The sequence below is a fragment of the Pinus tabuliformis genome, chromosome 2_2 (genome assembly GCF_031772625.1).
Source record: "Pinus tabuliformis cultivar Carrire ecotype Pingquan chromosome 2_2, CPIR1, whole genome shotgun sequence".
NCBI classification, from domain to species: Eukaryota; Viridiplantae; Streptophyta; class Pinopsida; order Pinales; family Pinaceae; genus Pinus; species Pinus tabuliformis.
This window is the reverse complement of record NC_142300.1, coordinates 1,088,922,736-1,088,945,063: the sequence shown is the minus strand read 5'-3', so window position 1 is coordinate 1,088,945,063 and position 22,328 is coordinate 1,088,922,736. Positions and strand designations below refer to the sequence as shown.

Below are 22,328 nucleotides of genomic sequence, written 5' to 3'. Positions count from 1 at the left end.
AGGATGCAGGGGCAGAAGTCATTCCATTGAGTTGAGGGAGTTTCAAGGGGAATTTTGGCCAATGAATTTAGGAGAAATTTCACTAAGGGTGGACCAACATTTGGGGTGAATTTCAAGGTTGGAAGTTGCTGCTTCTGTGGGAGCCAAATTCACCATTTTAGGGTCTGTGCAAAGGTTTGCTAGGTAGAATTCGTGTGGTAGGGTTCATCTCATTTGTGCGGGGTTTGGAAAGGATTTTCACACACATCGTCTAGAGGAATTTTGTTGGGCCATTCTACAACTAATTGAGGAGGGATTGTGACATATTCAACAATTGTAGATTGTGGGGGACACAGAATTTGTCAAGGAGGGCGTAGCACCAAATTTGGGTAATTTCGGGAGGTCATAATTAGCCCAAATCCTTTCTGGTTTTGTCAGACTAGCCTCAAAGACCATACTCCTAATTTTGTAGAATTTTTGGAGGAGTTTTGGTGCTCCAAACAACAGAATTATTTGGCAGCTAGTTGGGAGGAGTGAGCTTAATTTTGGGTCCCAGGTGGTTGGTGGAATTTGCCCAAACTCTTTCTAGGTTTTTCCAGGTTTTCGATGGAGAGCTCAAGATTATTTTGGCTGAAATTTTTGAGCACTTTTGGAGGCTCAAATAGGGGTTTCTTCCAGCCAACAATTGTAGAATTTCCAGGGCCAGCGCAGAACATTGAGGAGAAGCCTGTCCTCTGCATCCCGGTAGCATTTTTCTCACCTGGGATTGTCTAGCTTGCTTTGGCAAGCTCAGGTGCACACATTTCATGCATTGTACTCCTCTCCATATATAATAAAATGGCTGAATTTTGGCGCAGTTTTGGTGTAAATTATGGGTGTTTAATTGTCGTTTAAATATTTATGTGTTGAATGTGTATTTTGCTTTGTTTATCACTGTTATTTCCAATTTGGAACATTACAGTGGTATTAAAGCATGATCTTGGTCAGCTATGGGGAAGCTAGCAAGATCATGGAGGTCTTGCCCATGCATTCATAGCGACTGGTGAATCTATGGGCACTCCATTGGCACAGAATGGGAAGAGTACATAGGGGATCATGGAGGAGTTGATGAGGCAGAACCAACAGTTGAGGAGGCAAAACCAACAGGGCCTAGAGAGGATGCAACAAATGATGGGGACGATGAGACATACCCAATAGAGAAGCCATGCGCATGCACACGCAATCCAGCAGAACAATACCCATGGCCAACCTAGCCAACCTACCATGCCTCATTTTCTGGATGAACCAGAGAAGGGCAGGGAACTCGACATTTTTGTAGATTTGAGGTGGACCTTCTTGGATAGGATTGATGAGTATTCGGTGTTGGACCCTAGGATTGGGAGAGATTTCTCGTTTGAGGAGCATAGAGATGGAAAATATTCTTGTGATACATGCCTTAAACCCTTTCATGATGTTGCCCTAACTACATGACAAAACCCTAAGTACATTTATGCCCTAGATTGGTGATGCATGATCTAAATGCCCATAATACTCTAGAAGATGCCTTAGCCCTAACACATTGATGCAAGTCCTAATACTTATGATGCCCTTAAGATACATGAATGGAAGCCTATGTGTATGAAGCCCTAATCCTAATGAAGAAGCCCTTGCCCTAATGTCCATGAAAAGCCTTAGATCATTGATGATGAAGCCTTAAATGAAGATGCCCATGAATACATATTGAAAAGGCACCCTAATCTTGTTGATGCCCATGATACCTTTAAAGAAGCCCTAATCCTAATTAGCTTGATGACCTAATTCTATAAATAAGGAGCCCTAAACATTGGATGCCTAAAACTAAAATCCTAATGGCTGCCATAAATAAAATAATAATGACAGTCTCACAAAAATAATTTTATTGGTGGTAAAATGACCCTATTTAAGGATGGGATTGGCATAGGAGTGTAAAGGATTTTTTCCTCTTTCTAATGAGCTATTACACACCCCCAAATTCCTTACTGTTTAAGAGCAATCAATTTTTGAAATTAGCATATGTCAAAAATTGTCAAACTGTCCAAGCTGACTTGACTAGGCTCATAACCCTTGGCAAAAAGACATGTCCCTTCAAAATATGGAAAAAACCATTATAAATATAAACCTAAATTCATCCATTCAAGCTCAGAATTTTTGGTGGAGACAAGACAAGAGGTAGAGAAGCAGCCGCAACTAGAATAGAAAGGAAGACAAGTTTGTGGAATTATTCTTGGGTTAAATAGTCTCCCACAGGTTCGAGCTAGGAGCAAAGAAGTTACCATGGTCGAAGTTGCTATAGTTGGCATGGTCAAAGTTGCTATAGTTGTCATGGTTGAAGCTGCCATAGTTGTCGTGGTCGTAACTACCATAGTTGCCGTGGTCGCAGCTGCCGTAGTTGTCGTGGTTGAAGCTACCATGGTCGAAGTTGCCATAGTTGCCGTGGTTGAAGCTACCGTTGTCGAAGCTACCGTGGTCGAAGATGTCGTGGTCGAAGTTTTCGTAGTTGTCGTGGTCGAAGTGTTGATTTATTGGGATTGGACAAATAGAGCTTGTTGAAGTCTTCCCTTGAGAATAGAATAGGGCAGAGTTGGAGAACTTTGTAAAACAACATTATGAAGATTTATGGAGGTCAATGAAGACCATGATGCACTGAAGCCATAATGAAGTAACCTTGGAGATTTTGTTTGGGTGACATGAAGAGCAGTGGCGATACCTTCTAAGAAGACAAGGTTGTCAATGATGATGTGACATGGAGACTAAGGGAAGGCATAGCTAAAGATTGACAAGGTTTGTTAAAGAAGACATTGGGAGCCATGAAGTATAACCAAACACATCTTGACGAAGTAAAGTAAGGGCTGGAGCCCAAGAGGTTGTAGCCTCGAAAATACAAGGTTAGTGCTTTGGAGGATAGGGTTGGAGCCCTAGAGGATCAGAGTCCTCAAGAAACCAGGTTGGAGCCTGAACCAGATATAGGGTTGGAGCCCTTGAGGTTGGTGCCTCAAAATTGACAAGGTTGGAGCCTTGGAAGTCCAAGTTGGTGCTTGGCAAATACAGGTTGGAGCCTGGGAGATTGAAGATCGATGTCTTCATCTAGGGTTGGAGCCCTACATATATTGTACTTGATTTATTGTAAAGAAGAATTAATAAAAGCATTTATTCTTATTGTTCATTTTGTTTTCTAAATATAAGTGATCTAACTGGTAAAAGTAACAATTGAAAAGAAATACTGATTCACCTTCCCTCTCAGTATTTCCAACAATTGGTATTAGAGCCATTACTTTCACTCAAAGCCTAACAACTTGAAGGTTGATCCTTAGAACACAAACGGCAAAGCCAAGGAAGAAAGCCTCCAATCCTCCTAAAGATGTCTCTTCCTCAACCATGAAATTTACAGAAGACAATCAAATTGAGAAAGTTCTAGTGTTCAATGAAAACTTTGATGTATGGAAGGTAAGAATGAGAAATTTCTTAATGGCTCAAGGCGTTGGAGTATGGGAATCAGTGATTACTGATAGCATGATGGACGGTGAATCCAAGGAGTACAATATAAGAGAAATGAAGACAATTTTGAATGGGCTACCAAATTCTATAAAGGCCAATTTGGAAAAATGTTCCTCAGCAAAAGATATATGGGACAAACTTCATGACCTTCACTCAAAAGGAGCATTGACCATGACCTCTAGTCAAGAAGATGATGGAAAGCAAGAAGGAAATCCAGAACTCATTAAGGAAGCTGAAAATAAGAATGATGAAATGGAGGCCAAAGAATACCTAGAAGAAGAAGAAAGCAAAGAAGACTTTGAAGAAGATCTCCTGACTAAACTTATAGCTGCCATGGAAGAGATTAACAATTTGAAAAAGGAAAATGAGGAACTTAAGAAGAAAGCGCAAGATGGTGACCAGGACAAGACAAGGAAGGAAGTTGACCTTTTCAAGCTTCAAGTACAAGAAAGAGATGAGGAGCTCACCAAACTTAAGGAGGAATTTCATCAAAACAAAAGAAAGCATCATGAAGAAGTCATATCCATGACAAATCAATTGGATAAGGCAAAGAAAAGGGAAGAAACTTTGTCAAGCCACCTTGAACAAAGACTCAAGAACTTGAACAAACTTGAAGCAGAGATTGGTCAATACAAGGAAGAGGTCTCCTCTCTTAGATCTCAACTAGAAGAAGCAAGGAATCAAGCACAAGGAGCTGAGAAGGTGATGGAAGCTTTGGCATTCATAGAAGGACAAGTTGATGAAGCAAAAAAGGAGAGAAACACCATGATGTGCCAACTGGAAGAAAAGGATGATGACATCACCAAGTTAAGATTAGAAATCACTTCTCTTAAGGCCCAATCATGTGAAGCAACCAAGATGAAGGAAGAAATGGAGATCATTCTATCAAAGAGGGATGAAGAATGCAAGAAAATGAAGGAAGAAATTGTCTTTCTTAAAAAGGAAGTTGACTTGCTGAATAAGAACTTGAAAAGTTCTCAAACCCTAGATGACATCCTAAGTCATCAAAGGTCTCCCCTTGATAAATCAGGTCTTGGCTATGTAGGTGAATCCTCAAGCAAGAATGATAATGCTTCAAACAACAAGGATGTGAGGAAGCCAGAAAGAAATGTTGATGCTCCCAGTTCCAGCAAAGGCAAGGAGAAGAGTCAAGACAACTATGGAAGAAATCCTACTCCAAGGAGACTTCCAGATGGTGTCAAGAATACAAAAGGCAATGAATATCATCAAAGAATCCCAAGGCAAAGGATTTCTAAATTAAATCAAGGAAATCTTCATCTTGGAGGTACCAAAGTATATTTCTTGGTTATTGCTATTCATGTACAAAGTTTGTGCACATGGCAAAAGATTGTAGGGCATATCACAAAGACAAATATAATGGTCCCCATCAATCTCCTAGAAGCAATTTTGCAAGAAGAAGTCATGATTACTCATTCATAAACAAGATGGAGTGCTTCAATTGCCATAACATTGGACATATGGCACGTGATTGTAACTTGAATTGGGTCCCTACACAAGCTAGAATCATGACAACCAAGCCAGAAAAGAAAGTTACACAAATATGGAGAAAGAAGCAAATTGGATCTGAAAGTCTCTTGGACACTCTAGCCAACAACACATGTTGTTGATTTGATGAAGACATCAAGATGTGATATCCCAAGTGTTTGATGATGAGACTCTGCCAAAAGGGAGACCATGCATATAGTTAGGGGGAGCTTGGGATCATTCTTGCAGAAGCTATCTGTGAAAGGGCCCTATGAAATCCTTGATGAGTCACTCATGGACAATCATCCTTTGATAGATCATCTCTTGAGAACAACTCCATTGAAGAACATGATCCCTTACTCATCCAATGGAATATTGTTGAAGATTTCTTCCATTTGATCACTAAGCAAGTAATCTTTCTTGAGGTAGAGGAGTTTATGCAGATAGGGGGAGTTGGTTCATCACATGTAGACACATCTATCATGGACCTCATTGCCAGAAGGAAGAGCATCATGACAGGGGGAGTAATATACCTATGAAGAACTATTATTGATGAAGAAAATATGATGAAGAGAAGCAGCTTAATAGGGGGAGTACTTGGGCACCCCGTTTGCCATTGATGTCAAAGGGGGAGAAAATGTTGGAAGGGAAAGAATATTGCCATCAATGACAAAGGGGGAGACTGTTGGTCAAGGTTGTCATTGATGTCAATATGGCATTGTTGGAGATGGCAAATATTCTTGTGATACATGCCTTAAACCCTTTCATGATGTTGCCCTAACTACATGACAAAACCTAAGTACATTTATGCCCTAGATTGGTGATGCATGATCTAAATGCCCATAATACTCTAGAAGATGCCTTAGCCCTAACACATTGATGCAAGTCCTAATACTTATGATGCCCTTAAGATACATGAATGGAAGCCTATGTGTATGAAGCCCTAATCCTAATGAAGAAGCCCTTGCCCTAATGTCCATGAAAAGCCTTAGATCATTGATGATGAAGCCTTAAATGAAGATGCCCATGAATACATATTGAAAAGGCACCCTAATCTTGTTGATGCCCATGATACCTTTAAAGAAGACCTAATTCTAATTAGCTTGATGACCTAATTTCCAAAAATAAGGAGCCCTAAACATTGGATGCCTAAAACTAAAATCCTAATGGCTGCCATAAATAAAATAATAATGACAGTCTCACAAAAATAATTTTATTGGTGGTAAAATGACCCTATTTAAGGATGGGATTGGCATAGGAGTGTAGAGGATTTTTTCCTCTTTCTACAAGCTATTACACGCCCCCAAATTCCTTATCGTTGAAGAGAAATCAATTTTTGAAATTAGCATATGTCAAAAATTGTCAAATTTTCCAAGCTGACTTGAGTAGGCTCATAACCGTTGGCAAAAAGACATGTCCCTTTAGAATATGGAAAAACCACTATAAATATAAACCTAAATTCATCCATTCAAGCTCAGATTATTCGGTGGAGACAAGACAAGAGGTAGAGAAGCAGTTGAGCTAGAAAAGCAAGGAAGACGAGTTTGTGGAATTATTCTTGGCTAAAATAGTCTTCCACATGTTTGAGCTAGGAGTAGAGAAGTTGCTGTAGTTGCCGTGGCGAAGTTGCCGTAGTTGCCATGGTCGAATTTGCCGTAGTTACTGTGGTCGACGCTGTCGTAGTTGCCATGGTTGAAGCTACTGTAGTTGTCGTGGTTGAAGCTGCCGTGGTCGCAGCTGCCGTAGTTGAAGCTACCTTAGTTGCCATGGTTGAAGCTATCGTGGTCCAAGTTGCCATAGTTGCCGTGGTCGAAGCTGTCGCAGCGGAAGCTGCAGTAGTTGTTGTGGTTGAAGCTACCATAGTTTCCGTGGTTGAAGCTGGCGTGGTCGAGTTGTCATAGTTGTCGTGCTCGAAGTGTTGATATATTGGGATTGGACAAATAGAGCTTGTTGAAGTCTTCTCTTGAGAATAAAATAGGGTAGAGTTGGAGAACTTTGTGAAGTAGCATATTGAAGATTTGTGGAGATCATTGAAGACCATGATGCATTGAAGCCATAATGATGTAACCTTGGAGATTTTGTTTGGGTGACATGAAGAGCAGTGGCGATACCTTCTGAGAAGACAAGGTTGTCATTGATGGCGTTACGTGGAGACTAAGGGAAGGCATAGCTAAAGATTGACAAGGCTTGTTGAAGAAGACATTGGGAGCCGTGAAGTATAACCAAACACATCTTGACAAAGTAAAGTAAGGGTTGGAGCCCAAGAGGTTGGAGCCTCGAAAAGACAAGGTTGGTGCCTTGGAGGATAAGGTTGGAGCCCTAGAGGATCGAAGTCCTCAAGAAACCAGGTTAGAGCCTGAACCAGATATAGGGTTGGAGCCCTTGAGGTTGGTGCCTCAAAATTGACAAGGTTGGAGCCTTGGAAGTCCAAGTCGGTGCTTGGCAAATACAGGTTGGAGCCTGGGAGATTGAAGATTGGTGTCTTCATCTAGGGTTGGAGCCCTACATATATTGTACTTGATTTATTGTAAAGAAGAAATTAATAAAAGCATTTATTCTTGTTGTTCATTTTGTATTCTAAATATAAGTGATCTAACTAGTAAAAGTAACAATTGAAAAGAAATACTGATTCAACCCCCTTCTTAGTATTTCCAACAGAGGCGATTTTGTTGGTGGAGACCTGGTTTTAGACATTGGGAGCTTGAGGAGGAGGCTGAGCATGAGATTGAGGGCACCCAGGGTTGTGAGGAGCACATAGATGCACCCAGAGTGACACAGGAACTGCCCTTGTGGGAGTTTCCTTTGGTAGCCCCGATTGACACATTGGTGGAGACAGTTGAGCACACACCCATAGGACCATCCATTGATGAGGTGCCAGTAGGCATAGAGGTACCCAGAGTTGTGACAAAGTTCCTAGACGACAACTACCTACAACAACATGGAGAGCACCTTCTAGAGCGTGAGCTAGATGAGGATATTATGCTTGATGAGCTACCTATGGTGGGGCAGCTCGAGACTCTTGTTGAACCATGATGGAGGACGAGCAGTCATCTTTTGGGCCAAACATTGATTTAGAGAAGAAAGATGCACAGTTCGTCAGCACAGATGTAGTACCTCTAGGCAGTAACTCTCTTCAGGCCTATATAGATGGGCTTGTAGCATTGCTAGGCTACCTCTGTGTTGTAGTTTCTAAGTCTCACAATTAGAAACCCTCCATGCACTATACTGATTTATTCCTACCTACTTGTTCTGTTAATTAACAAGTTATTTACCATGTAAATACTGAAAATAAATACAAGTGCATGCTCAACACATTACAAATCAACAACTGAAGGAAACAAAAACAAGCACACAAATGACACCGTTATTTTTGGACTAATGTCCCCGTAAAAACCCAATACAGGAAAACCGGTGCAGCTATCTGAGGGTTTTATTATCAAGCAGCTCTTTTCTGAGTACACTAGGTGCCAAATTGGCTAACCTGACAGAGATAAAAAATCTGGCAGCAATACCTCTCTTCGGAAGCAGGTATTCAGAAAGCCTGCTCCACGAAATCCCTCTCTAGCACAATCTGAAGCTTAGCGTTAGCCCTGCTAGCCTTTGTGTCAGCCTGAAACTCTTTGCGTCAACCTACTGAGGCTCTGCACAACCTCTCTGGCTCTCTGCGTCACTCCTGCAGTCTCTACGTGGATGGCGCAGGCCCTTCTGGCTCTGCGCAGTCTCTGCTGCCTCTACATGGCTCCCTCTGGCTCTGCGTCTGCCTCTCTCTGCTCCTGCGCTGGTTTCCTGGCACTGTCCCTGCCCCTCTGCCTCGTACTCTCTGCCCCTCGCTGCAACTGATCACTGATTCTATCTCTCTTAGCAAACCCCGCCCTAGAGAATAGAATGACTGATCACTTTGGTGTGTTCTCCAAGTGACCCTCAAGCCTCCTCTAATACTTTTCTCCTTGACAAATCAACGGCCGAGATTAAGTCCCTAATCGATGGTTAAGATTAGATCTGGCTTGATCCATGTCTTTTGGACAATTCTAACACAGTTTTATATTAATTCACATTAATATTTTAATTTCCCTAAGTTTAGACTTAGGGACTCCATTACAAATATTAATTATTTTAATATCTCCCTAACTGTTTAGAATCTTCCCAAACCCTTTTTGGGTATTGGATATCTCATGTGCCCTAACCTCTCCACTAAATTTCGTGGCTAGAGCACATTTGATGCTACCCCAAATCAACACTCTGCACAATGGAGAGAGAGATGCAGAATTACCCCAACAAATCTTATGTGCTAATCGAATTAGTGAGATGAGGCGACATGAGCTATGTAGGGGGCAACATTTGCAGGGTGGGGGGCTAGTTCCATGTATGATAGTTCGTACTCTCGATCCTTCCCTTGGCGTTGGATGGCAAGAGATTCTTAGCTGGTACGTAATGGGGCAGGTCAGACGGTTGGGTACATCCATGACCGCATTTCAGCAGAGGCCGTGGATTCCCAGAGGGGCTCGAGGGCTTGATTCAAAACTCCTTAGTCTTTTCATGTTTATGATCATCAGAGTGTTTCAGAACAACCTTAATATAGAGGTTTGAGTCAGCAGAACTTTTCGTGAAGCCTAATCTCTGAAGGTATGCATCCATTCTAGCATACCATGCTCTTGGTGCTTGCTTGAGGCCATATAATGCTTTTTTGAATCTGCAAACATGTGCCTTCCTATCTTTGATTTTGAATCCCAAGCGTTGTTCTATGTAGACTTCTTCATTTATAGTGCCATTCAAAAATGGAGTTTTGACATCCATTTGGTGGATGTTCCATCCCATCGATGCTGCCAGAGAGACTAATGATCGAATTGTTGTATATCTTGCTATTCGAGCAAATGTTTTTTCATAGTCGATGCCTTCAAGATGTGAGAACTCTCTAGCCACAAATATTGCCTTATACTTATCTATACTTCCATCAGTTGCTTGCTTGATCTTATAGATTCATTTGGAAGTAACCACATATTTGTCTTCAAGCCTAGGTACGATTTCCCAGACTCCATTCTTCATTATAGATTGATATTCTTCGTTCAAGGCATCCTTCCATCTCGATTTTCTACAACCTCTTCAAAGGTGGATGGTTTTGCTTCTATTAATTTTGTCATGTATGCAGCATACCCATAACATTTCTTGGGTCTTTTACTTTCTCTAAATGATCCTTGAGCTTCCCCATGACCTTCTGCATCAAGTAGTGTAGACTTCAACCAATTAAGTCTTTTCCTTGTTTCTTGAATGACCATGGGTTGAACAGGTTCACTAGGCCCTTCTTCTTCATGGTGAGATCCTTCTCCTTCCTTGTCAACTTCTTCCTCAAATATAGGAAGTTCTTCATCATCAAAATCTATAGAAAGTTCTTTTGATTTCTTGAATGCTATGCTTTCATCAAATATGACATCATGACTAACTTCAATGTGATGTCCATCTTTCATATAGATTCTATAGGCTTTCGATGAGTTACTATATCCAACAAATATACCCTTCACACCAGAAGGATCCAACTTCTTTCTTTTGTCCTTTGGTATATGAATATACATAGGACATCCAAAGATTCAGAGATGATCTACGGATGGCTTCTTCCCAGTGAACACTTCTTCCAGAGTCTTGTTGTCTAGAGATTTGTGAGGACATCGATTTTGTATGTAGACTGTTGTCTTTGTTTCCTCACCCCACAGAAACTTAGGTAGATCTTGATCGTGTAACATTCTTTTACACTTTCTTCAATGGATTTGTTCTTTCTTTCTGCAACTCCATTTTCTTAGGGATGGTATGGAACTATGAGCTCCCTCTTAATCCTAGATTCCTTACAGAATGCTATAATCTCTTTGGATGTATATTCTCCTCCATTGTTAGATCTTAGTATCTTGGTTCTTCTTTCTGTAAGGTTCTCCACTTCAGCTTTGAATTCTTGAAATTTAGTAAATACTTCATCCTTGGTTTTCATTAAGTAAACCTAGGTCTTTCTTGAGTGATCATCTATGAATGTGACATAATAAAGATGTCCTCCAAGTGATTTTGGAGTCATAGGGCCACACACATCAGAGTGAATGAGATCCAAGATTTCTTTCAACCGTGAAGCACTGCTTCCAAATGGTCTCTTGGTATTCTTGCCCAATGCACATCCTTTGCAGACACCTTCATGATCCTCCTTTAGATTTGGTATTCCATCTACTATGGAATTTAGAGTTGGAAGTATTTTGAAATGTAGATGACCAAACCTTCGGTGCCAAAGTTCACATGGACTAATCTCAGTGTGAACTAGGGCATGGTTTACGGGAGATATTAACCTGTAGAGCCTTCCTTCTCAGATACCAATCACTTTTGCTTGTTCTATGCTTGAGCCCTTTTCCCATACAACTACTTTACCATCAATGAAGGCTACTCTATCTCCTTTATCTTCTAAGCTTGAAATAGAAAGTAGATTTTTGTGCAAACCTGGAACAAACAAAATGTTGTTGAGGTGGATGTTGCTTCCATCTTCGAGCCTTATGGATGTTGATCCAATGCCTTTCACTGGATAGCTTTTGTTGTCTCCAAGTTCCATAGAGTATGCAGATTTTCCTTTTGACAAGGTCTTCAATTGGTGGGAGTGACCAGTCATGTGCCTTGATGCACCACTATCAATCACCTAGATGTCTTCGTCTTGGAATGTCCCAGAGAGGGTTCTAATTCTCACTGTAAAAAGACAATTTTCAGAAATAAAGAAGAGCTCTCAAACTGGTTTTCCCCAAGAGTTGTAGGGGGTTTTTCCAGGGTCAAGTTGACCAAAAATATCAGTGTTTTAATGGCTGTTTTTGATTGCTGACTTTTAATTCTGCAATTTCCAGCATTCTGAAAAATTTCCAGAATTTGTGTTTCAGCAATATATATATATATATATATATATATTTTTTTTTTTTGTCAGTCTGTTAAATGTATGGTTATGGGAATGGGCATTTAACTACATGGGAGAAATAAGGAGAAACTGAAAACTGGGGTGGGAAAACAAAAATTTCTACATGGTATCAGAGCTTGAATGCTGAAGGGCAGTTTGGGACAGCAAAAGGAAAAATTACAGTTGCTGATTTTTCACTCAGAAAATTCCAGCAAGCTGATTTTTTCATAAACAACAGTTTTATCTTTACTACAACAGTGCTATTTTTCAGTTTTAGGACAGCAGGATGTCATTGGGATTGAGGGTGGAGGATAGGTTGGATGGGCATACAAATTACAGTGTTTGGAAGGAGAGAATGCAGAGTATCTTTGAGGAGGCAGAAGTCTGGGATATCATGGTACATACCGCACAGAACCCTGTTGTTGTGCCCACTGATGTTACTCAGTTGACTGAGTATAAAAAGAAGAACAATAAGGGTAAGAGGCTGATTCTAGACGGAATCAAAGACCATTGCATTCCTCATGTGAGAGGAAAGAGCAATGCCCATGAGATGTGGACAGCATTGTCCAATCTCTACCAGAGTACCAATGAGAACCGGAAAATGGTCCTGAAGGAGAAGCTGAAGAACATTAAGATGGGGAATGATAGTGCAGCTGGATATCTCACAAAGATTACCAATGTGAGAGATGAGTTGGCAGCGATTGGGGAGGCCATTCCATCCACTAAGTTGGTGCGTATTGCAGTGAATGGCCTCCCCCGTTCATGGTTGAACTTTGCTGATGGGGTTTGTGCACGTGAGACCCTTCCCACATGGGAGAGGTTTTGGGATGATTGTATTCAGACAGAGATCAGGAAATGACAGCTTGGGGCAGCCAAGCCAGTTGAGTAGGATGAGGACGTAGCACTGGTGGCAGGAGGCAAGAAAGGCAAAGGGAAGAAGCAAGCTTCCACAAGCGGTGGTGGAGGCAAAGGCAAAGGTAAAGGTAAACAAGGTAACTCACAGAAGGACTATTCCAAAGTGAAGTGTTGGAATTGTTAGAAGATGGGACACTATGCAGTTGTGTGTCCGGAGAAGAAGAAGAAGAAGGGGAAGAACCAGGATGTGGCAGCTTCAGCTGAGATTGAGGACTTTGCAGGTCGTTTTGACCGGGAGTTTGCGTTAACTACATGTGAGTCCTCTAGTGCAGGATCACCTGCCACACAGGTTCAGAGGGAGCATGCTTTTCCCTCGATTAGCGGAGCACTACAGGTATCTGGTATGTGGACAGTGGGGCTTCACATCACATGACAGGAGTCCGGGAGTACTTCTCAGAGCTTTCAGAGAGTGGCACTGATATTGAGGTAGTACTCGGTGATGACAGAGTTGTTAGAGCAGTCGGGGTGGGGACAATGACATTTCAGAGGGAGTCCAAACCTCCCTTGAAGGTGTTAGAGGTTCTTTATGTGCCAGGGATGAGGAAGAACCTCATATCCGTCTCAGCTTTGGAGGACAGAGGATATGACGTACTGTTCAGGGGAGGACAGGTGTTGATGTATCCCAGGGGCACTCTAGATGATTCAGCTAGAGTGATAGGTGTACGCCATGCAAAGGTGTACAAGTTTGCATTCCAACCCCTTTTGGCATTGAGCAGTAGTACCGACAGCAGAGCTAGCAGTTCTGAGCTGTGTGAGATTTGGCACCGCAGGATGGGACATATGTATCATGGAGCCTTGAGGACATTGCGGGAGATCACTACAGGTGTGCCAGATTTCAGTACTGATCACTTTGATACTTGCAGAGGTTGTGCGATGGGCAAATTTGCCAAATCCCCTTTTCCCAGCAGTGACAGCTGAGCGACTGGGATACTTGATTTGATTCATTCCGATGTGAGCGGTCGGATGTCTCATGTTTCCTTGAGTGGATATGAGTACTATGTTTTATTCATTGATGATCACTCCAGGAGGACCTGGATTTATTTCTTGAAGACCAAGAGTGAGGTCTTCAAGCGGTTTCAGGAGTTTAGAGCTCTTGTGGAGACACAGACAGGTCGGAAGATCAAGTCCCTGAGGTCGGACAATGGAGGAGAGTACACCCTTGGAGAGTTTATTGACTATTGTGCGGAGGCAGGCATTAGGAGGGAGTTCACTGTTCCTTACAACCCCCAGCAGAATGGGGTTGCGGAGAGGAAGAACAGATCCATCATAGGGGCTGCCAAAGCCATGTTACATGATCAGGGGTTGCCATTGTTCTTGTGGGCAGAGGCCTGCAACACAGCTGTTTACTTGCAGAACAGGAGTCCGCATCGTGCCTTGGGGCACATGACTCCGGAGGAGGCTTTCTCTGGGAAGAAGCCTGATATTGGTCATCTTCATATCTTTGGATGCATTACATACTCCTATATACCCAAGGAGAAGAGGACCAAACTAGAGCCCACCGCAGAGAAGGGTATCTTTGTGGGCTACAGTGAGACCTCAAAGGCCTTTCGGATTTACATTCCTGCACAGAGGAGAGTTGTTGTCAGACGGGATGTGAAGTTCGAGGAGGACAGGGCCTTTAGGAGGTCACGAGAGTTAGAGTATCTGGATCAGCCAGACCCTCAGCAGCAGTTGAGTCAGTCGCAGGGACCAGTGGGCAGGGATCAGGAGGATCCGGAGGTACATCTATGAGGATGTTAGGTCCGTCAGTGAGCAGTGGCTTGCCGAGCCAGAGGGGTGGTGCTCCGGGCAGCATGCAAAGCAGTTCACAGAGCAGTTCACTAGGGAGTCCATTGATGGACAGTTCACACGGTACCTCAGCTTCTACAGGTTCAGGTGCAGGCAGGAGGACAGCAGACAGACAGTCAGGAGTTCAGGCTACTGATGATGATGAGGAGGAGGAGTTTCATTCTCCGGTGGGAGAAGTGCGCTCAGGGAAGAGGAAGCCCAAGTGGCTTCAGGACACCTTGAGAGATGCCACATCTGTTGCTGAGCCGAAGAGGCCAGTCAGAGAGAGTAGACCACTTGAGAGGTTTTGTAGCTATATGGCGATGGTTACCAGCATCCTTGACTCTGAGCCTTCTAGCTATGAGGAGGCAGCTAGCCAGCAGGTCTGGAGAGAGGCCATGCAGGAGGAGTATTCTTCTATCATGAAGAATGATGTTTGGGAGGTGGTGCTGAGGCCTGAGGGCAAATCCGTGGTTACTTCCAGATGGCTTTACAAGGTAAAGCATGCTGCAGATGGCAGCATTGAGAAATTCAAAGCAAGGTTTGTGGCTAGAGGGTTCTCCCAGGTAGAGGGAGTTGATTATGAGGAGACCTTCGCTCCCGTGGGTCGATATACTTCGATCCGCTCCATTATATCGATAGCAGCAGAGATGGGTTGGAAGATCCACCAGATGGATGTGAAGACCGCATTTCTCAATGGCTTCATACAGGAGGAGGTGTACATTGAGCAGCCACAGGGCTTTGAGGTGCATGGGAAGGAGTCCCATGTGTGCAAATTAAAGAAGGCCCTTTATGGCCTGAAGCAAGCTCCCAGAGCTTGGTACTCCAGGATAGATGCATACTTGCAGGGGATGGGTTTCACAAAGAGTGAGGCAGATCCGAACCTTTACTTTATTGTGATTGGTGAGGAGCCTCTCATTTTGGTGCTGTATGTGGATGACTTGATCATTACAGGTGCAGAGAGACTCATAGAGCACTGCAAGAGAGATCTTGCGGCGGAGTTTGAGATGAAGGACATCGGTTTGATGCATTACTTTTTGGGTTTGGAAGTGTGGCAGGAGGAGGGGCATTTCTTCCTGGGGCAGGGGAAGTATATTGTGGACATCCTTAGCAGATTCCACATGGAGGATTGTAGACCCATGTCGACACCGATGATCACCAACTGGAAGAAGCTTCATGCTTCGGATTCCGAGTTGGTGGATCCCACATTGTACAGGCAGCTGATTGGTTCCTTGATGTATTTGGTCAACACTAGACCAGATATCTGTTTTGCAGTCAACACGATGAGTCAGTTTATGTGTGAGCCTAGGAAGGTTCACTGGGTGGCTGCAAAACACATTTTGCGGTACTTGGAGGGGACAGTGGATTATGGTCTGGACTACAGGCAGGGAGATGGAGTGAGATTGGCAGGATACACTGATTCTGATTGGGCAGGTTGTGCTTCTGATAGGAAGAGCACTTCAGGGTGTTGTTTTGGGTTGGGTTCAGCAGTAGTGTCATGGTTCAGCCGGAAGCAGCAATCAGTAGCACTGAGTTCAGCGGAAGCAGAGTATATGGCAGCCAGTCTAGCTAGTTGTGAGGCCATCTGGCTTCGCAAGATGTTGTTTGGCTTATTTGGTCAGCCGTTGAGACCTTCAGTGATTTACTGTGATAATCAGAGTTGCATTAAACTCACGGAGAATCCAGTATTTCATGACAGGTCAAAGCATATCGGGATCAGATATCATTTCATCAGAGACTATGTTCAGAAGGGAGTTGTGAAGCTTGAGTATATTTCCATTGATGAGCAGGTTGCAGATATCCTTACCAAAGCCTTACCACGGGGCAAGCATGTCTACTTCAGGGACAAGATGGGTGTGGTGAGGAACACCTTCCTCGGTAAGAGGGAGTGTTGAAATTTGGTACCGGAGGACAGGTGGTTCCCTTAGGCTTTGATCTTTGGCCTAGGGAAAAGTGTCCAAAAGAATTTAATTTTTCTCCTAAAGTGACTTTATAATTTTATAAAGTTAAATCTAATTTAAAAGTGACTTTAAGTGATAAAGTTACTAAGTCTAATTTTAAAGTAACTTTTATAAAGTAAATGAAAAATTAGAAAGGAAAAGTGACTTTGGAAATAAATGACTAAGTGGGTCTTTATTAAAGTGGGGTGAATTAAAAAATAGAAAGTGAGATTTAAATGAGCTTTTAATCTCAGCCATTGATCTAAATCTATTTCAGCCATTGGATTTAGAGATCACCCAAAAGTCACTTGGATCACCCAAAAGTCACTTGGAGTTATATTAAAGGAGGAAAAGGAGGAAAAGGTCATTCATTCTTTCATGAGCAGATTGGGAGAAGGAGAGCAAGAGAGCAAGAGAGATTTCTGAGCAGGGAGGAGAAGGAGACAACAGCTTGGCACACATTCCAAGGTAGCAGTTGAGCAGATTTGTACAGCTGATTCAGCACATAATGAAAGGCAGATTTTTGCACAAAAATCGAGGAGCAGTTTGCTGATTTTTCTGCACACAAAACGGAGGCCGTACAACATTTATTGCTGTCCTGTTTGCTGTAATTTCCAGATTGCTGTGAGGCATGGGAAAGGAGATAAGTTGTAAATTTGCTTGCTGATTTTTTGCTGAATAATTCTCACTGTAAAAAGGAAATTTTCAGAAATAAAGAAGAGCTTTCAAACTGGTTTTCCCCAAGAGTTGTAGGGGGTTTTTCCAGGGTCAAGTTGACCAAAAATATCAGTGTTTTAATGTGTTTTAATCGCTGTTTTTGATTGCTGATTTTTAATTCTGCAATTTTCAGCATTCTGAAAAATTTCCAGAATTTGTGTTTTCAGCAATATTTATTTTTTTCAGTCTGTTAAATGTATGGTTATGGGAATGGGCATTTAACTACATGGGAGAAATAAGGAGAAACCGAAAACCGGGGTGGGAAAACAGAAATTTCTACAGAGAAGAGTCCTTCATCCCTTTCTTTGAGTGATACCTTCTTTGAAGAGAATATGAGACTCCATACTTCTTTGATACCTTTCTTGAGATGGCTTGCAATCTTCTTGATGACCTTCTTCATTGTAGAGGAGATCTTCATGATGCCCTTAGAGAACCAAAGCTCTGATACCATGTTGAGAATTCAATAGGGCAATGTATATGTTAATTCTCTTAACTTGATAACTGCTTGTGTTACCTTTTTACTTATTAGCTTTGATCTTTCTTATTCCAATGTGCAATACATCAAACAACTACCAAAACAGTAAGAACAATGACACAGTATATAGGTTGCAAGCTATAGGACCAAAACCCCTCGTCTTGAGGGGAAAACCTGTAAAATCTCTTCTTATCTTTCAAATCTTTCAATTGAAGAATACCATGACCTAGACTCAGACAAATACCCTCCAAGATCAAGTCTTCCTCGGCCTCCTGCTGAAATATCTTTGACCTCCTAGTAGATCTGAAATTCTGCTCCCCAGCAGTTGCTGCTGCTTCTCTAGGAGACATCGATCTCCCTCTAACTGCCTTCCCCTTGACCTCGCTTGCCTTGACTTGAGTCCTAGGGCTAGTAAGATGCCCTTAGAGACCTTCGCTTGCCTTCTCTTTTGCTTCCAAAATCAAACCTCAGACTAGCCCATCGCAGAAACCGTAACTTCGCACTTCTAGAAGAATGGAGAGAGACCCAAACATTTCGAATTTTTCATCCTTCTCTTCATCACACTTCCTTCTTTGACTTTCTTCTTCTGCCTTCTTTGCATAAGAGATGAGTGAATGAATGATCTAAATGGAGGACGAGTTCTTCTTATATATAGGCTCCTTCAAGGGTGGACGTGGCTCTTCATGTAGGTCAACTTGACAGCTCATTAGGCCGACTTGATCTTGGAGGTATTTTCACACTTTCAAGACAAAATAAATTTTCTTTTACAATTTACAATGTGCCCATAGGGTCTTTCATATATGACAATAACTCTTATACCTTGGACAAACCCTAGAAGCACTCAATGGGTGCTTGACCTATAAAATAAAAGAACTTGAGCATGAAACCCATGCTCCAATAATAATAATTTCTTTTTCATCTTATATATACAGGAATACATTTCATACTAATGAATACTGAACCTAGTTACACATTTTTCAACAGGCCAAACTCACCACACCTGAAGCACTTGACCTTAGATAGGTCCTTCTTCTTCTTTCTTTGCTCCCCCTGCCCCTGACTGGGACCCCTAGATGCAAGGGCCACATTCTCCTCCTCCTTTATCACCGTCAGTCCGTTACTATTGATGCCACTGATGGAGCTTTTTAACAAAGCTTGTCTCAACTCCTCCTACTGCAAATTGACCCACATCTTGTCCCATCCTGGTAGCGTGTCTCTACCCAATATACTTTGGACGAATACCTGCCAATCCTTAGAGAGACTGTTGAGAGCTAATCGTACTAGCTCTGAAGGTTGAGGCGCTGCCCCAATAGTTAACAGCTTGTCTCGGAACTCCTGAATCCTGGTAAGGAAGGGATCTATGCCTTCCCCCTTCTGCATCCTGATGCATCTCAACTTCTCCTCTAGGAACATTTGCCATTGCTTTAAAGTACCCTGGTATAACATGGAGAGAGCATCCCACATCTCTTTGGCCGTTCCCTTGGCTGCTATATGTGAGACTATATGATCCTAGACTCCATCTAGGATCAACGGCATTGCCCGCGCCATCTCCTTCCTATAGTCCTTGAGCTGGTCTGCATCTCGCAGAACTACCACTACATTATCAATGTAGGATTTCAGTCCATATTCATCTAGAAGGAAGGACATCCTAGCCTTCCATATAACATAGTTGGAAGCTCCAACCTATCATGATCTCTAAGCCCTACAGTGGCCATCTCTGAGATTGTCGAAAACTCCCTCTTTCCCTATGCTTGGTTGCTGCTCAGCTATTCGCGCTCCCCTCTGGAATGTGTGACTCTGCTAGTTGCTACTGCCAATCTGCAATTGGAAATTTGAACTTCCGAGACTTGAAGTTCCCTGAAGAAAATTTTCCCTCTATTGTGTGTGCTTTTCTCTTCCACCCGATGATGGTTTTGCTACTGCAAAACTCTCTATGTCCAACCAAGGAATCTGCTCAGCGAAAATCTGAGCTGCAGCTGCTCCCTCTGACTACTGGAATCACTATCCCGGGCTATTCGACTTTTTTGCCAACCTGCAACCGAAAATCGAATTGTTGCCCCAACAATTCGGCTTGCCTGTCAAGGAACTGTGCTGCCTCTGAAAATTTCGGCTTGCTGCTCCCTTTGAGCAGTGGAATTATCTCTTCTGCTTTTGAGCTTCCTGGCTGATCACTTACGCTTTGATACCATGTGAAAATTTCAAATCTGAAATCCTATTGCAGCAATTGGAATTTATTTTTCTAATTGTTAATTATTTTAACAATTTATTTGCTATGACAAATATCAAATAAATCACACTGCAACGTTCACAAATAAACTGCGGAAATAAATAGCGCTAGAACCAAGAAAATACTAGCACACACACATAAAATGACTCTGTTATTTTTGGACAAAAATCCTCGGAAAAACCCAACTTGGGAAAATCGGTGCAACAGTGAGGGTTTATATTATTATGCAACAACGAAAAATCTGAGTACAATTTGGATGCCTAAAACTGACAATCCACAACAAGAAAAAACTTGGCAAAATTATTGAAGGGAATTACCCTTCCTACTCAAGCAATCCCGACACAACCTCCCTTAAGAAAACTCGGCCTCTTGGACCCTCTACATTAGCCTCTGCGCTGTTCTGAGTAGACCATATCATGTCAAGCCTCCAAACAGTGTTTGATGAAGTTGTTCTGCCTACCATTGCTAAGGAAATCGTCTCTCTGACACTCTGGAACCTAACGAATTTTTCCTCAGCTAAATCGAACTGCCAATTTGAGGCAACTGCCAGTCCTCTGCGCTGCGTCCCTAGGAATAACTTGGCCCTCTTGCTGCTGCCTCCTCGGATTTGGAAAACTTCCTTTGGATCACTATCCCTGCACCTCATTATCTCTGTTGCCTCATTGAAGCTCGAACTCTCTGACAACTGATCGCAGCTTCTCTGGAAAATCGAATTCTCCAAGTGACTTTGGTGCATTCTTCATCACCACATCGATCTCCTCTTATAATCCATTGTTGGAGCACCAACGACCAAGATTAAAACTTAATCAATGGCTAGGATCATTTCTGGATCGATCCATGTGAGTTTCTAACCAATTCTCACCTTGACTTGATTAATTCGGATTAATTAGCGTATTCCCAGTTTATGTTGAAGAATCTAGGGCAGTGAGAGTTAATTGAGATTCTTCTTCACGATGATAACTATTTGTGAGGTATTTTAACTTTTTCTTATTAGCATAGTCTTCTCTTGATATTATTAGTATGTGTATTGCTTACATCATCAAACAGTTACCAAAATACAAGAGACAAAGACACATGATGTTGGCTTTCTACCAGGGCCAAAACCTCTCCCTCTTGGAGAGGAAAACCCACACAAAATTCTTCTTATAGAGATTCCAATTGACGAACACCAAGACCTGGACCCTTGACCTTTTAAGCCATTCCAAGACCAAGACACCAATCCTCTTCTTTGTCACCGCTGAGATCATCATCATTATTGCTGCTTCATCAAGGTCACCTTCACTAAGATATTTATTATAACAACGATATCATTATTGCACCTCCATTGTCACATCTTCACTGAGGTCTTCACTGCTTTTTACTGAGATTATTTCTGCACCTTTAATGAAATCATCACTATAACAATGAGATCTCGATATTGAGATATGTATATATCTTTGACAGCTGCACAAAGATCTTTTCATGATCAATACTTTGTATCTCAGACCGAGATCGTGACTTCATCCAAATCATGCCAAAGCGTGTTATTGTGAGATCTATTTATCATTCATATGCCGAGACAGAGTATGCCGAGAGTGTGATACTGTGGAATCACATCTGTGTCGAGACAAAGATTATCATTGCAAATATAGTGAGCGTAACCCTTCCTTGCACTGAGATCTAAATATGTCGAGACTGTTAGTATGTCGAGAGTGTATCTCTTCATCATAAGTACATGACTACGTTTCAGAGTTTATGCCGAGATAGTGAGTCACAAGATTGTGACTGCGTTTTAGAGTGTTTGTTGAGATAGTGAGGGTTACTACGATCCTTCTCATCACATGTATGCAACTATTGCTAGTCTGAGCTTACTGTAATCACCACCGTAACTTCAGGGGTATCCGAAATAGTTTATTCCTGTAATGCGGATCTTAGACCATCCGAAAATCACAGAGAATCGAGTTTTGTGTTTTTTTTTTTCCTTTTGTGCAGATCCGTAGCGGGGTATTATAGTAGTTTCAACTTCATAATAAGCCGACTTGAGCCAATGAAGAGATGTGTCTTTAATGCAAGCCGACATGACATCCTTTAATTTGATTTTGTAGGCCGACATGACTAAGATTTACACTGTTTAGCTTGCTGATGTCTTCAAGAGGATTATGCTTGTCTTGAGGGCTATTTAGACTAGTATACATTTACACATAGGTTCAATAAGAGTTCCTTGTACATGACTTTGACTCTTTGACTTTCCTAGACCTATGAAAAATTTAAAAAACTCATCATAAAAATAATATTTCTTTGACAAGTACAAAGATCAAAATTACATTTGTAAATGCCAAACCTAGTTACACTTTCTTCAACACTCCCTCTTAACTAGGGAGGTATTTATAATGGTACTTGGTCATTCTCAATCTGAAGAATTTCTCA

General features: G+C 42.1%; 1 protein-coding gene across 1 annotated transcript in view; it reads left to right on the top strand.

The window, feature by feature from the left end:
• Positions 1-22,328, top strand: part of LOC149197185 (uncharacterized) — a 109,051-nt gene that overhangs the window by 26,600 nt on the left and 60,123 nt on the right. The window lies entirely within an intron of this gene.